We start from the raw sequence: 16,328 nt of genomic DNA, 5'->3' as shown, positions 1-16,328 counted from the left end.
AACTTTTGCCCTCTTCTACCACGTCTACATTTGCCTAGCTTGTTTTCGTGTCCCTTTACCGCCTCAGCGGTCCTGGCTGGCCCGGGGAGATAGGCAGGTGCTTCCAGCAGAATGAACACACAGTTCCTTTCCAGCGATTTACACGAGAATCCATACTGTGGATTTGACACTGAGGACCCGGGAGGGGACGGGAGGAAGAAGAGGAAAACAATAATAATAATAAAATACAAACTAAAACCTAAAAACCTGTGCTAGTCCTTCATTTCAACTTGCCCTGCCATCCATCATCTTTGACAAGGTAAGAAATCCAGCTGGCTGAGGTCATGCGGACTCAGAGGGTGTGGGGTGGAAGGGGGACCTCGGAGTCTTCACCCGAGTCCATCCAACATAGTCTCTTTAACAGAGGCTTGAGTACTTCTGGGGACAAAGGACCCACCACATGAGCCATCACTCTCGCAGCCAAGAAGCTTATCTTGAGCAAAAACAAAGATAAAAAAAAATCCATCTCCTTAGAACTTTCCTTCACTGATCCCAGTTCTGTCCCCTAGAACCTACCTACCAGCATGACCTGAGCCCTTAGCTTGGCCCCCATCCTTAGGAAGGAAGTGCTGGGACAGAAACGGAAGCTGTTCATCAGACTGTATGACCACACCTGGAGGCTTTCCCAAAAGACTGGAGACCCCTGGGCTGGGAAGTGCTGAACACTCCAAAAAAATCTCCCCTTCAGGGGAACCGGCCTTCCAGTGTGGTAGCATGGATCGGGCATACATCATTCATAATGCCATGGTGACAATTCTGCCCTTCCCCCAACCATGGAAGCAGCCTGTCCATGCATGTCTGAGGGGGGGTACACCTGGCATTGGGTACAGAGGGAATAAAAGGTCCAGACACAGTGCACAGAGCTTTGTTTCCTTGGCTGCCTGGGAATTCCACAGCCAAGGGGCAAGCAGAATGGATGGTGGAGGCTGACAGGCCAGGAGACCCCAGAGCAATTTCACTTGGTTTTGATTCATGGCTTGTCAGAGCGCTAACCAAATATTCCATTTTCATTTTCGCCCTCCACTCTCTCCCATTGACTGGCATCATAATTGAAAACTCTGGCAGGAAGGGGCCGGGGCCACCTGTCTGCAGGGCCCTTAATTCTGCCTGCTCAGAACATCTCCTCCTGAAAAAGGGGATGGGGGGGGGCGGGGAATCAACAAACAGATGGTGTAAAGATTACTTTCCCAGGGGCAATTCTCTGCTGACTCAGTTATCGGCTTTAGCAACCCAGTACCCTGCCCTTGCTCTCTACCTTTTAAGCTCATTTCTGCTTGTTTGCTCGATTAACTAAAACAAAAGGGACACAGATCTAGAAAGGGGGCTGATATTTCACTCACCCTCATCCACTGTTTGAAGACCTGCCAAACATCAAACTGGTAAGAGCTTTTAAAATACAGGTTCAATTAATCTTAGGTATGTTTTGGAATGGCCTTTTGTCAAATACTTTCTTCAAGGCTAGCACCAATAACAACAACATCCAATGCTCATCAAGCACATGTAAGAATTTTTCATAAATTTGCTCTCATTTTAATCTAATGGCATAAGGATCAGAATTTGCTTCAAGTCCAGACTACAAATCTTCATTCATTCTATGCCACATTTCTGGGACTCCAAGAAGCAAGACCTAATACAGATTGGTTAGAAAGCACATAGATAACACATATATACATACATGCATACATATATATATGACAGATGATAGGTAGGTAGGTAGGTAGGTAATTTTTTCTTTGCTCGTACTAGGCTTGAACTTAAGGCTTTTCCCTCTCACTTGGCTTTTCTTTTTAGCCAGTCCTGAGACTTGAATTCAGAGCCTGGGCCTCTTTGTGCTCAAGGCCCATGCTCTACCACTTTGGGCCATAGCACCACTTCTGGTTTTTATTGTTAGTGGTTATGGAGATTAAGAATCTCACAGACTTCCCTTCCAGGGCTGGCTTCAAACCTCAGTCCTCAGATCTCAGCCTCCAGAGTAGCTAAGATTATAGGCATGAACCACCCGTGTCCAGCTTTGACTCAAGAGCTCTGCTGGCCTTTACCATTGGACCTTACCACATGGGTCAATGGACAAGATGGTGAACCAGCTTGGACAGACTTGAGCTGGAAAACTGGGGAGACTGGGTGGTACCCCCTGAGGACAGTGACCAGCTGAGTGACATCTGGACAAGTCAGAATGGTACCCGCATGGCTGCTCTGGCACAAGTAGACATGGGTGATGGGTAAAGAAAGATGGATATCTGAACAGGGACTCAACTACGGACAAGTATCCATGGGGCTGAGAGCGAAAAGACATGAGAATGTCCCATGCCTGGGACACAGAAGTTACCACAGAGTTCCTCACGTACCCCAGGACAGAACCTTGATCTGTATTTTGTTTTGTTTTGGGTGCTGGCCCTGGGGCTTGACCAGGGCCTGGGTACTGACTTTGGAAACCTGGCACGCATCGTACCGCTTCAGAGAGGAAAGACCACCTTGTCCACGAGTGGGGCTCTGGCTTAAGTCAGAAGAAGGGGTCCCTAGTATATAGTGAGGGATGTGTGCGTGCATACATGTATACTTGTGTGTGTGTCCATGTGTTGCTGCAGAAGAGGTTATCTGAGGTTCTGAACACAGTGAGGTAAACATCATCCCCCCACCCCACTCCCCAGAGTGCAAGCATTCGCTTTAAAATGACAACACTATAAACACAAATTTCAAATTCCCCAGGCTTTTCATTGCTGCATTCGTTTCTCCTCTTAAGCCCGACAATTCGGGGAATTCTGCCTTCCTCGTTTGAGAAATGCAAGTCCTAGGGAAACAAATTGCCTTGCGTTGTCTTGGGCTTGACTGCTGTTTAACTGTAAGTGAGCAAGCAGGGGTGGGGTGGGGGGTGGCTGAGCATCCTCTGTCAGTCAGTCCCTAGCAGCCTGCCATGGGGCCTCTCAATATGAATCTGCTGATGAGACCTGCAACACTCAGAGCCTCTGGAAGCAAGCTCTCCTGCTCCCAAGGCAGAAATGCTCCCCCTGAACACACTGCGGGAGGGAAGCCCCTGCCGAGAAGCCCTGGGCCTGGCTGAGTCTGACCGTCATAAATTATGCCAAACAATCCAGAAGGCTCTGTGGAGACCATTAGAGGCCTGGAGAGTCACCCACGGGAAGCAAATGCCTAACCAAAGGGAGTGGGGCAGAGAGACACCCAGAGGAAAGAGCTGTCCTGCCACTTCAGGGAGTGGGGATCCAAGGAAGGAAGGCAGAACCTCAACTCTAGAAGGTACTGCTGGACCAGAGACAGGAGAGATGGCTTCCAAGAGAGTTGTCCAGCCAGGCTGCCAAACAAGCCAGGATCCCCAGGCCACTCACTGTGGGACAAAGACCTGCCAACTTCTTGCTTGACTCCTGCACTTCTAAAAGCCGGGTTCGAGAAAACTCCTAGGGCTTTCTGAATCATCGATAGCTCTGCAGAGAAAATATCTGAATAATCCAGTTGAAGACATAAACTCACTTAGGAGATTTATAGTGGGAGGCGGGGGAGAGGGGCATCATTTATTCAGTTTCAAATGAGTTTAACCTTTCAATTTTTTTGTTTCCCTATCCAGCACTTCTTTAGTTATTGCCTCCATGGATTCACCATCTTGCTATCAATTTCTTAAATATTCTTCCCCCATCTCCCTTCCCTTTCCTCTCCTTTTCCTTCTCTTCCTCTCTAGTTCCATGATCTCCTCCCCCAAGAGATCTCTTTCTGCTATTTCTGAAGTGCCCCCCCATAGATGTTTTAATAAGCTTCCAACACTGATCGCTTAACAAATCACTCATTGCCATTTTACAACTGAACCTGTGTCTTGGTTAAAAATGAAAATTCCCTGGGGCACACAGTAAAAAAAAATTTTTAAGGTAATGTAATCGGAAGAGGGTTATGACTCTGAGCAGGAAATAATGTGAACCAGTTGAGCTGTATTTTTGCCAATCTTACACTCAAAATGCAAACTTGAGAGGAGGCAGTGGGTAGCATCCTAGCTCTAGGAGACTGGCCCCTTCAGGAAGCAGTACCCAGCGCCGGATTGAAAGGGGAAGGGTGCAGAAGAGGTTAGGGGGAGGAGGAGAGGAGAACCATCTTTTGTCACAAAGACCTGCCTTTCACAAGATGCTAGGAGTCACTTTAAAATAAGGTATGAGCCCAATGTAACAATTTACTTATGGTTGGGTTAGGTGAAATCCACATATTGGACTTACAGACCTAAGTGGCAGGATGGTACCTGCCTCTTTCCCTACTCGCTCTTCTCTTCCCTCCATTACTCTTGGATACCATTAAAGGAGCATTTCACGCTCAGATTCATCTTACCTCCTGTCATTCCCGATATCACACCCCCATGTCTGTCAGTCACTCTCCATTGTCTCACTGGTCCCGAGTACATTTTGAAAGCTATCGCTCTGCACAAGAATCTCCCCTCCCCTCCCCTCCCCAGGCCTCACTACTGAAAATGTGGTCCATGGACCAGCAGTGGCAGCATCCCTGGGGAGCTTGTTAGGAATGCAGAATCCCTGACTTTACTCCAGATGGGTGCATTTTAACGGAGGATCCCGGTGCATCAAACTTAGAGAAATGCACAAACCCAAAAGATCCCCCACGGGGCAGGGGGTGCTCACTGGTGAGCCTCCTCTGGATTGGAAGAACACTTTCCTAAATGTTCTCCTCCTCTCATGATTCCCTCCCCACATCTCGCACAGTTTGGTCTTCAGATTCAGCGCCTCCACCCTGGGCAGTTCTCATCTTCCTGCGTCACCACAAGCTTGGAGTTCTCATGGAAAACTGGCAAAGCTGGGGAGAACTGCAGACGTGGCAAATTCTGAATCCTGCCGAAACATAATCAGCTTTTGCTTCTGAGGCAATTAGCATAATATTACCGATAATGTTTTACATGGCAATTTTGCTGTAAACATTTGTGCTAATTTGCCATGACCTAATTATTTTATGACATATAATTATGAAGTATTTTCCCCAAGTCGAAATATTTTTGTTTTACATTTCTATCATCTTTTTCTTTGGGGGGGGAGAAATGTAATTTTTCCTGTATTCGCACTCTCACAACTTGAAACACAGGGTCCCCTTGTAAAGGTTGTTTGTGACATGTTGCTAAATGGGAAGAATTCACTTGTGCTGGTATGCCAGTTTGAATGGGGTGTCACTGAAGCTGCCTGCACCATTATTCCACCAGGAGACTGTCAGATCCTTTGCTTCTGCCTCCTACCAACACCCACTCACTCCCAAATGCAAACACATTTGGCGTGTCACAGTTGGGTGGGGGCAGGTGGTAAATGCTTGTGAGGAGGTTTTGCTTTTAACACACGTGGAAGCTGTACCTAAAAAGAGCAGACAGCAGATGACTGTTCCAAGTCATCCCAGCCAGGAAAGTCTGTGGGATTCTTACCTCCAGTTAACCACCAGAAAACTTGTGGGTTAAGTGGTAGAGTGCAAGAGGCCTCTGTGGCACACCGATCAGTCAAGATGAGCGGTGGCTGGATTCGGCCAGTGATTATGGAGAACGTACAGATCTTGTAAAATGATGGATTATGAAGATAAAAGGCCAAGTGACTATTTGTGCTACTTGCTAGGATAAGGATGGGACGAGGACAGGAGCAGGTTTTGATGTTAGGAATTCCACAATACTCAATAAAATGTATTATTTATTATACATCAGATGCCGACATCAAAAAAGCTGATGCAGGTGACTCACACTTGTATTCTTAGCCACTCAGGAGGCTGAGATCTGAGGATCTCTGTTCAAAGACAGATGGGACAGGGAAGTCTGGAGATAAGCAAAGGGAGGAAGGGGAAGGATGAGAGAGAAGGAGGATGAAAGGGAGGGAGAAAAGTGAGAATGAACAAATGAAATGGGATTCCTGGGTTATATGTAGGGTATTACAAAGCCACAGGCAAAGAATGGAGGCAGGGTAGAATAAGAGTGTCCTGTTCCTAGAGGAGGAGCTCACTGAGGTGGGTGGAAATGGATTTTCATAGTAATTCCAGTGAAGACTTGGTTCCTATGTATGCAGACAGGCTCACTAGCATTTGTCTCCTACAGACGAGGACTGGTTAACAGTTCCCAGAGAAGCCTGTGTGAAAGTTGAGGGATGATGATCAAATGCCATTTTGTGCTCAGATGCTGGTTTATCAAGGCTTGTCAGAGAGAAGAAGCTCTGATCCCCGATAAGCAAGGCTGGATTCCAGTTGAGACCACTAAAGTGTTCTCTGCCTTAGGTTTAAAAGCAATCAAGAATAGACGAGCCCTCCAAACATGAAACCTAACCTTGAAATATTTTCATCCATTATTAAAGATAATCTTCCCTTATCTACTGACCAGAAGAAAATTTAATTCTCTGTGGAGAAAAACAACATCAAGATAGAAAGTCTACAATTTCTCACACACATTGTCTAGCTTTCAAAAAATTATAACCAGTCATGACAAGAGTCATTTTGAAATGATTAATACCCAGGAAGGAAAAAAATAAGAATAAACTCATGGCTCCATTTAAAAGCTATTAAATTCAGATTCTGAAATTAATTCAAATATATTACCACATTTTAACCTATTCCATTTTTAATGTAATATTTTGAAACTATTAAAGAAATTGGTATTAATATATTCAGGAAAATAAGATATTAAAGGGAAAAATTTTACCAAAAACCTACAAAAGAGAATCAAATAAAAAATTTAAGATGAGTAATTATTATTGAAATCAATAACTAAAAGTATGACTTTTAATGAAATCTACTAAATTCTGCTTGGAAAAGAAAAGAGAAGGTGGGGGGGTCAGTAAATATAACACAGTTGGCTACTTGCTCAAAGTATATTGTATGCACGTATAAAATTATCAAATGAGAACTCCTTGTACTAATAATGTATGCTAATAAAAAAAAAGACTACAACATTCCCCCATAAAATGTATGACTTTAACAGTAGAGTAGACCTAGCAATCGAAAGAATAAACTGTTAATACCAACCTATTAATAAAGATGTATAACTGGAACAAAGGAATAAAAGAATTATAAATGCAGAAATGAGTAAGGTATGTGGAAAAAGTTTAAAAAGGACTAATGTATATAATGATTCTGAAAGGAAAAGGAGAGAGTGAAACATATTTTAAGAGAAAATGGCCAAGACATAAAAATACATTTAATTTGTAGACTAATGCAGTCTCTACAAAAAAAACCCCAGAACAGTTTGAATATAAAATACACATTGTTTTTAGTTAAGTAAACTTCCATGCAAATAACTTTTGTTTAAAAAATACTGTGCAGCAAAACGTAAACCATGAATTTGAACAGAATGTCTAATATCCAAATGACCAAATGAAACATGGCAGCAAATAGTGCAATATTCACGGTGGGTAGAAAAATGCAATTTGAATAATAACCTTACTACCATCAGCCAATAGAATGGTTAAAATGGCAGACTGGTAATATCAAGGGTTCACAAGGATGTAACACAACCAGAACTCCAATAAATTGATACAGCCACTCAGAAAATATCAGTATTCACTATGGCTAAATAATATGAATGTCCTGTAACCCAGCAACTCTGTAACTATGACTAACGAAAGTGGATACAACATTCAATAAATGACCACCAGAGAACGCTACAAAGCTTTCAGTGTGCTGGTATCCCGTATCATTATCACATGGAAAGACACCAGAATGCTCTCACTTTGCAAAACTTTGACTCGAGGGGCTGGGAGCGTGGCCTCGTAATAACATGCTCACCTAGCATGCATGAAGCCCTATGTTGGATTCCCCAGAACCACATACACAGAAAAAGCCAGAAGTGGTCCTGTGGCTCAAAGTGACAAGAGTGCTAGCCATGAGCAAAACATGTCCAAGGACAGTGCCCAGACCCTGAGTTCAAGCCCCAGGAATGGCAAAAAAAAAGACTTTGTCCCAGTGTACTGTTAAGCTTTTCCCGTTCCCCTTTCAGAATTTATACCGTAAAGCAAAGTTTTAAGAAGAATTAACACTCTATCTTATACCCATTAAAAAAACACCAAAAATGCTAGTTTGTAAGGCTTAAATGACAAGTTAGAAAGAGAAAGAGCATAAAACAGTTTTAAAAAACAAGAAAAAGAATCATTCACATTGAGTCACCTGACCAGTGGTGAAGGGGAGCTTGATCTCTTGTGGAGAAATCAGTTTTCTAAATTAAAATGGAGAGGCTGGAGTCCAAGAACAGAACTAACTTTCAGATGCTAGTATTCTCTCAGCTCCATGATCCTCTGGGAGAACAGTTGATGGGGATTATCCCAGGCTGTTGGCTTTGAGAAGAGATGGGTAGGGTTACCCAGGGTGTTGAGTGTTTTGTGATTGCTTTGTACCTTTCTCCTGGTTCGCAGGATGGATTAACTGATAGATCTGAGTTTAGTTTGAGATACCTCCAAGTCAATGCCATGCTTCGGAACCAAAGCCCAAAGCTCAGAATGGCATTGTCTCGATGAATAAGCATTATATAACTTCTAAAAAGAATATTTAAGCCAAGCATAGGCTTTATAATCGCAAGAATTAGAACCAGAAGACCTGCATCAACTACACCTTCTCATCTTCATGAGTAATATTTGCTTCTAAAAAACACTCCTGAAGAGCTTTTAGCTCATGAGGTTGAGCCCCTCCCCCTCTCATTTGAACAGTGACTGGAATTACAGCAGGCTTTGTTCTTTGCAGGTAAGAATGATACATTATCATTATAGGTCTACCTCCCGGGAAACCAGGCCTAGAGTATCAGGAGCCAGTGTTGCCATGGTTACAAAGCTGAGGACCAAGCAAGAGAGACACAGGACCATAGAATCCTATGACTCTTAAGTAAGGGTCTCAACTCAGTAGAATAACCACAGAACTCTTCTTGGTTACAGATCTCTGCACCTGAAAACCCCGTGTTGTCTCTCTGAGAATGTATCTGTGTGGCTTCGAAGCTAATTGTATAAAGGTTTCCTCAACACTCCTAAGGAACTGCTTGTTCTTTTCAACAGGACTCTCTTGCCTTTTCACACTGGGTCTTTCTTCTCATCATTCAGGTCCTCTTCCTCACCAGCCTGTGCCTCCCACTCCTGGGGCCCAGTGAATGCAACATCATTGCCAAGTTTCTCTAGACATTCATCTAACCCAGCTCGCCACTGCTTTTGGAATACAGTCCAGTCTTTCTTGAATCCTCCTTATGCCTGAGCACAGTCTCATCCACACAGCTTTGATTCTGGGAGGCGAGAAGCCTGTCGGATTTACCTTTTTTCCACTTGGCCCTGTGTGGGGCTTGGCACTTAGGAATGAATATTGACCAGCTAAATGAACAACAACAACAAAGTTCAATGCATCTAAAACCACAGCAAGCACAGTGCTTGCATCTCACATTGAGCAGCATTCACAAATACTCAGTATCTGCTTTTCCTAGAAATCATAGCTGTACAGAATATCCAAGTTAATCCATACCCCCTCTGCTAAAGAATATTGTTTCTAGGCTAACTTCTGGCTTTCCCTAACACTAATATCCATACCTTGTTGGCATAGTCTGAAAAAAAACCCATGACCAAGGAAGACAGATCTTCAAAAAGAGGGGTATCAAACAAAGTCTCCCCCGTTCCTAGGTGGTAGGTGGTAGCTCATTTTTTTTTAGCTCAAGCTGGAATACGAAATATTCACCAATTTTTCATAAGCATAAGTCAGGCACTAGACACAGCAATGTCCATACTCAGGTGAATACTCTGCAGCATTCATCAAGTAATAGAGTCCGAAACCCCAATTGGTGAGGAGCATACAGTACATGAACACAATTCTATGGAGAAGCACTTGCCCAACACTCCCTGGAGAGACTAGCAAAGCAGACTGATGCACACACACACAAGCAAGTGCAAAGGAATGTGTTAGATACTATAACAGCAGTGCAGGCCAGGGGCTATGGAAGTGTTGGGAGAGAAGCATGACCAAGTCCAGTGGAAGAGACAAAGGAAGGCAGTGGCTGAGCTGGGTCCTGGACAATTGGGGGTGGGAAAGAAGAAGGGGGAGAGGAGGAGGAGGAGGAGGAGGAGGAGGAGGAGGAGGAGGAGGAGGAGGAGGAGGAGGAGGAAGAGGAGGAGGAAGAGGGGGAGGAGGGGGAGAAGGAAGAGGAGGAAGAGGAGGAGGAGGAGGAGGAGGGTGACTTTGCTCAAATAAAGTAAGTATGAAAGCACAGTCAGAGAGTTAGCATTCGGCAAGGCTAGAGGATGGAATGCTGTATGAATTTTAAGGAAGAGAGGGAGCCTGTAGCTAAGCTGGCTTTTGTTTTTCAGATTGAAAAGAAAAAAACCCTATATAGCCCATACTGACTTGGAACTCATGATCCCCTGATGCCAGCTACCTGAATTCAAGATTATAGGCACGTGCCATAATACTGAGCTTAAACTGCTTTTGGAAAGCAAGTGGATTATGAGCATTCTCCTGAGGCGATGGAAGGCATTGAAGTTGATAAACTTCAAAGCTCCCTTGAGGAAGGTCATCCAACCTCAGAATGAAAAGTAGGCTAGAGTAAGATGTTGTAGAGGCTGATCAGAGACCTGGTCCCTCGTTAGGATGTGAGGGACCTCAGTGAATCCAAATCCTTAGCCCGAAAACAGGCCAAAAAAAAAAAGGACTTGGAGATATCAGGGACCAAGATGTGGCGCCAGAATGATAGAAGGTAACAGGATGGCTGAAGTTTTTACCTTGAGTAATGGTTTCACTCCTGAGACAGAGAATACAGAGAAGACGGATTAATGGGGGAATGATGAGTTCAGCTTTCAATGTGAGCGTAGAGTGTTCTGCCATGTGGCTGGGAATAGAGTGAGAAACTCTCAGTGAAACCAGGGAGCACCTAAGTTCTCACCTCCATGCACTCCTCACCATACCTTGGCTTTACCCTATCCTTCCTACCCCATCCTCCTGACTCTCACCCTCACTTGTTCAATTTAAGCACGGAGGTGTTTTGTCAAGTCATTTTATCCCAGCCTCCCAATCCCCTTTCTCTACTCAAATACACAATAGTGACAACAAAGGCCAGGGATGTCCCCACTCCTGGTACCTGGAGACATGTTAATATACATACCCAAAAAAGACTTTGCAATGGGACTGACGTCAAGAATCTTGGAACAGAAGAGTATCCTGGTTATCTGGGTAAATGCAACCCAGTCACATAGATGACTGTGAGAGCAGAGAACCTTTCCAAGCGGCAAAACGGTCAGAACTAAGACATATGAGAAAGTGTTAGCCTTTGCTGGCTTTGAAGACAGAGGAAGAGGCCAGGAGCCAAAGCTATGGGCAGATTCAATGAGGGTTTTAACAGTTGGTAAAAACAAGTTGATGTACATTCTCCTCCTGAGCTTTCAGGAAGGAACAGAGTCTTAGATGTGCTGATTGTATGGCACATCAGGATCCCACATCCTATCTCTAACCTGCACATCTGTGCGATAAATTTTATGTAAGCCACCAACTTTCCGACATGTTTCAGCTGCAAAAGAATGGTTACATCCACAACACTTGTGAAAAAGTGATTCCCCATCCCCATTTTCAAAACAGTCCAAACTGATTTCTCTGTCAGGATCAAAGAGACAGCTCTTCAGAAAGTAGGTCTGTTAGAAAGAGAGGCTCAGAGTCCTCTTTTGATATCAGCAGTTCAACATTTCCTAGGGAGCCAAGAACTTCATAATAAAAAGCCATTCAAGGCATGGACTTGGACAAGGACAGCCCAGAGAGAGGATAAGGAAAAAAAAATACCCTGGGAAAGATGGAGAGAGGCTGAAGGAGGAAATGGGGCAGGAAAAGAAGGGAGAACCAAAATGGCACAGTGTCAGCAAAACTATTTAAGAGAAGCCAGCATTTAAGGGGTAGGTGTTGATCACAAGTAATACATGCTACAGCGAGGAGAAAATGGAGCTTGACAATAAGCAGGTCATTAGTGGTCTTCAAAGGCAGCACTTCAGCAAAGAGAGTGGGGCAGAAGGCAGAATGTGAAACAGAGTGGGGAAGAGACTGGAATAAGAAGTAAATAAGCTGTGAGCCACCCTTCACAAGAGGTGATACATTATTCATCCTGCTATCTGGAATACTCAGCACAATGCCAGAACACACAGTGGGCACTCATTAAACACTGAACCGACACCCCCAAACTTCATTGTGCAGGGAAATCTTCCGAAGACTGACAGTGGATCTGTTGTGGGTTCTGAGGCCCAGCATTTTTAACACCATCTTCCAGATGATACTGGGGCTGAGGTCTTCAGGCCTCGCTCAGCATTTAAGGGTGTTTGCTGGGCCTACCGGCAACAAATTGGGGCTCCTGAACTAGGGGGCAGGGACTGGAAAAAATAGAAGAGAGACAAACACATGGGGTCCAGGAGGTCTGCAGCCCAGGTAAAGACTGCAGCCCCGTTTATTATCAACTCAAGGCTTATATCCCTTCTTGAAACCAGGGAACTTCCAGGTGTTACATTCATATGGTAAATCTCAGGTCATTTAAACAGAATAAGGCCAGAAAACAGTAAGACAGTAAAGCCATTGTCTGATGCAAATCAAGGTACAGTTTGATTCCACTCTGGCTCCCAACAGGTGTAGACCTCTCCACCCAACACACCACAATCCTGGAGGCCGCTATGACTTCTGAGCTACAGGATTCACTGATCTCCTGGTTATACACCCGTACAATGGTGCCAAACCAGACCCCTCACCAAGCCCAGTACTGCATATAACCAGCCAAGAAAGACCTCACATCCCAAACACTTCTCCCACTGCCCTATTTTCCACAACTCTTTACAAGCTTAAAAACACCAAGGAGAGCCTATCCCTCCTTTACCAACATCACCCCCTGCCACGGCTCCACCCTGTTAACAACGGGAAGGATGACCCTTTGATATGGTATTTGGGGAAGGGTGTTCTCAGCCAGAGATTTCAGGCAGTGCCAATTGCTGACATCACCACACTAAATACAACCTCCACCCCGCCCCCATACACACACAGAGTGCCTTAAAGGTGTCACTTCTCCCAAAAAGGCCACGAGGTAAATTTCTGGTAACTATTTTGTTGAGAAGTTTAAGTACCAGTATTGCCTTGAGATGTGATAGGTTTCGCCATGCTTCCTGCGCTAGTATTAATCTGTTCATTGACAACCTAAAGAAATCAATCAAAGCAATTTTCCACCTAAATCCGTTAGCTCTACAAAAATCTAGACTACCCTAATAAATAACACTCATGTATCCATTCAGGCTATGTACTGAGGCACAGCAGCATATGAGAGTGAACTCTTGATTAAAAATCAGGCTACAGAAAAGTCACTTGTACAACCAGTTTCATTGCTGCACTATTGTCATACCCATGTTATGGAAACAGCTGAGATGCCCTTCAATGGACAAATGGATAAAAAAAAAAGCAGTGTACATACATAATAGAACTTACTCACCAATTAGGAAGAAAGATACTACGTCATCTCCAAGGAAAAGTACAGACCTGGAAAAAATTATGTTTAGGGAAGTCAGACCCAAAGAGACAAAGGATTAACATTTTCAATCCTATGTGGAAGTTAGATCTAATTTATAAATACAAGTAAACGTATGCAGGTTTGCCTACAAGTGTACACAAATGTATTAACCAAAGTATGGTAGATGCAGGGGAGAATTAAAATGGTATAACTCCTTAGAAAAAAATGAACTCACCGTCCAACAAAATGAATGCAACTGGCACTTGAGATGTGAGGGGGGTAGGTCTATAGAATGAGGTTACATGGAGAGAGAGAGGAAGGAGGGAAAAATGCAGTCATAATATTCAGTGCACATCCTATGAAACTAAGAGTATTGAGGGGAGAGGAGAGGCTGTGAGATGGGGGAGAATGACGAAAGGGGTGAGATTGATCACTATGCACTATATCGTGAACTGACGTGATTCATAATAACTCCTTTGTATAACTACTTAAAGACAGTCATTTGTTGTCAGCTGTGGAGATTACAGGTGTGAGTCACCAGTGTTCAGAGGCCCTAGATTTTCATGTAACATAACTGTTTTAACTATTTTTTTTTGATGGTGACTGTTTTAGATTAGAGTGTCACTATGAACTTGGCACCAAAAAGGAACTGTTTTCAAGTTCGTGTCTTATCCTTCACTAACTGGATGGCCTTGAGCCACCTGATGTGCGAAACATCATTTGACACGTGTTTTTACACTGTAAGGTGTTGACAGCAAAATGACAAGAGTCGCCAAAGTATATGTGGTCTATCCCCCTAAGAAGTGTGTGACCAAGGGGAGGGAGAGGCCTACTCAGAATCAGAGGCCACTGTAGCCAAGGGGACATGAGGTAGGTAGGACTGAGGCTCTTGCATCTATTGTGATCACAACCGCTCATGTCTCCTCAAAGACAGCCGTACACTGGCTCAGATCATCAGCTAGATGAGAGTACTGTTTTGAGCAGTGGAGTCACAGAGTCCACTTCAGCTGAAATTCCTCATCTAACCACAGTGGAGTTCCCAAGTGACACTGCCTGATGATCCACTTACTGAAGCTTGCCTTTCCCAGCTGAAGACGGGTGGCAAGAAAGGCTGGTGGCTTCCAGCCCAGCTCCTAAGTGATGTCCTGCCTTGAGTGGCTGCTATCCAGGGCCCCTTGGAGAAGGCAGGGCAGATCGTAATTTCTGATTAGGTAGCAATGGAAGGGGGCCCCTGTCCCTGGCATCGATTCCTGTAATGTAACAGCTCTGTGGATGGCTGGGTCTATCCAATCATCTAATCATAATTATATCATGCTCACCACTAGCCTGGTCCCTTGGCAAGGCCCTAAGTGCCCCAACTTAGATCCAGGACCACAGCCAGCTCTTGATGCTGTCTTTCATTTGTTTTGGCTTCTGGCAGGATATGAGCTACCCTGCCAGACAAATACAGGGGTTTTTCATTCCAGTCCAGAAGGGGGCCAGCTCTCCAGCAGTGACTAGGCCAGGCACTGGGATGACCCAGGATGCCCTGGGAGTCAGCTGAGACCATGACCAGGCCAGACCCTTGAAACAGGAGATAGACCTAATAGCAACCTGGACATTTTTGTATCCCATCCCTTAAGTCCTTCCAATCCCACATCATCTTGCCCTGCCCCTATGAGAGCTGAGAAAGCCAGATGTTAGCCACCCAATCTATGGCACTAGATCCCCAAGATGTCTGAAAAGTCAAACTGACCAACTCGCCAGAGAATGTCTTTCCTCCTCTAAGATGTTCCATCAGATCGAGTCATTCATTTGATACAGTGTGTGTAGATATCCACACTATACACATAGAAACAGACACATACATGCATGCTACATACATATGTGTAGACAGGAATACACTAGATCTTCTGCTAGGTAAAGCATTGTACCACTTCTTAAGACAATAGATTCCCCAGCCTCCCAAGCTCACATATGTGCAGGGGATTGGCCAAGGAGCACCACAGCACACAAATGAACTGACCTCGGGAATCGAGAAAGGCTGAGAGCAGGTCCTGGTACCTAGGAGAAAGAATAGAGAATGACTGAAGGCTGTGAGACGGGCATCAGAAAACGTGCAGTGGTGCTGGTGGGTGCCATTTATTCCTTATTTCTTATTTCTTACATGCTGGTTATTGGATGGGCCAACTAAATCCTTACAACAACCCCACCTTCAGAGGATGAACAAAGAAATGATGACTTTGACCATTGTTACCTGACCGTTACTTATTCCATAATTACCATGGTGGGATCTTTGTTTCCAGCACCATGGAACAATTAACAGGCAAATAAAAATGGTTTATAATTCAGGTACAGAATGTGATGACTTGATGCAGGCATACATTGTGAGGTGATCGCTGCTCCTGAAGTGATTAACATATACATCATGTCATTGCCCATTTTTATTGTTGCAGAATATTTATAATCTGCTCTCAGCAAATTTCAAGTATTCATACATCACGACTCACTACAGTGATATTGTTATATATTATACCTTAAGAATTTATCTTATAACTGAAAATGTCTACCCTTTGATCAACAAGTCCTCATTTTCTATATCTCATCCTCTACCTCCTGCTCTGTGGACAACCTCCTCTGCTCCGATTTTATGAATCTGGTATTTTTAAGGTACGAAGGTTCAAACCTAGGGTTTTATGCTTGCTATGCTAGAGCACTACCTCTTGAGCAACACTTCAGTTCCATATTTTGCTGGTTAATTTGGAGATAAGGTCTCCAGAATTTTTTCTGCCCAGGCTGGCCTGAAATCATCATTCTCCAGATCCCAGCCTCCTGAGAAACTACAGGCATCAGCTACCACCACCTGCCTCTATCT

At 44.2% G+C, this 16,328-nt stretch overlaps 2 long non-coding RNA genes across 2 annotated transcripts in view; both read right to left on the bottom strand.

The window, feature by feature from the left end:
• The window catches only part of LOC150043063 (uncharacterized), a 97,027-nt gene extending 83,523 nt beyond the window's left edge, over positions 1-13,504 (bottom strand). Inside the window, exon 1 of the long non-coding RNA XR_016533460.1 lies at positions 13,457-13,504. This is a non-coding gene — a long non-coding RNA (uncharacterized LOC150043063). The remainder of the gene's footprint in view (positions 1-13,456) is intronic.
• Positions 13,505-15,477: 1,973 nt separating this feature from the next.
• Positions 15,478-16,328, bottom strand: part of LOC150043061 (uncharacterized) — a 200,944-nt gene continuing 200,093 nt past the window's right edge. Inside the window, exon 4 of the long non-coding RNA XR_016533504.1 lies at positions 15,478-15,517. This is a non-coding gene — a long non-coding RNA (uncharacterized LOC150043061). The remainder of the gene's footprint in view (positions 15,518-16,328) is intronic.

This window comes from Megascapheus bottae, chromosome 32, assembly GCF_031878675.1.
Source record: "Megascapheus bottae isolate mThoBot1 chromosome 32, mThoBot2.hap1, whole genome shotgun sequence".
NCBI classification, from domain to species: domain Eukaryota; kingdom Metazoa; phylum Chordata; class Mammalia; order Rodentia; family Geomyidae; genus Megascapheus; species Megascapheus bottae.
The sequence above is the reverse complement of the archived record's forward strand: the minus strand, read 5'-3'. Positions and strand labels throughout refer to the sequence as shown.